This window comes from Etheostoma spectabile, chromosome 8, assembly GCF_008692095.1.
Source record: "Etheostoma spectabile isolate EspeVRDwgs_2016 chromosome 8, UIUC_Espe_1.0, whole genome shotgun sequence".
NCBI classification, from domain to species: domain Eukaryota; kingdom Metazoa; phylum Chordata; class Actinopteri; order Perciformes; family Percidae; genus Etheostoma; species Etheostoma spectabile.
The window spans coordinates 25,456,051-25,456,348 of record NC_045740.1 but is presented as its reverse complement, the minus strand read 5'-3'; the positions used below and the strand labels follow the sequence as shown (position 1 = coordinate 25,456,348).

The 298-nt window shown below is 36.2% G+C and overlaps 1 long non-coding RNA gene across 1 annotated transcript in view; it reads left to right on the top strand.

Annotated features, from left to right (window-relative positions):
- Positions 1–39, top strand: part of LOC116694751 (uncharacterized) — a 1,481-nt gene extending 1,442 nt beyond the window's left edge. The window contains exon 3 of the long non-coding RNA XR_004333263.1: positions 1–39. This exon is cut by the window's left edge and continues 117 nt beyond it. This is a non-coding gene — a long non-coding RNA (uncharacterized LOC116694751).
- Positions 40–298: the final 259 nt, after the last annotated feature.

Genomic DNA, 298 nt, shown 5'->3' with positions numbered 1-298 from the left:
CCAGCTCGGAGTCATCCTACCTTGTGTTTTCTGTCCTTGGCTGTTATAAGTACAGAAGTTACATTAAAAGGTTTTTGAATCGTTATTCTGTGCCCGTGTATGTTTTTCTGTGTTCTGGGTCAGAACCTCTGCCTTAACCCTCATGTTGTCCTCGGGTCAAATTGACCAGCTTTCCTATATCAATGTTCTTTTTATATGTATATATATTATTATATATCCTATAACTACCCAATATATTACCCAAAATAACATGATTGATTCCACACAGTGCTCTTTTGCAAGTACAAATCTCTACTTT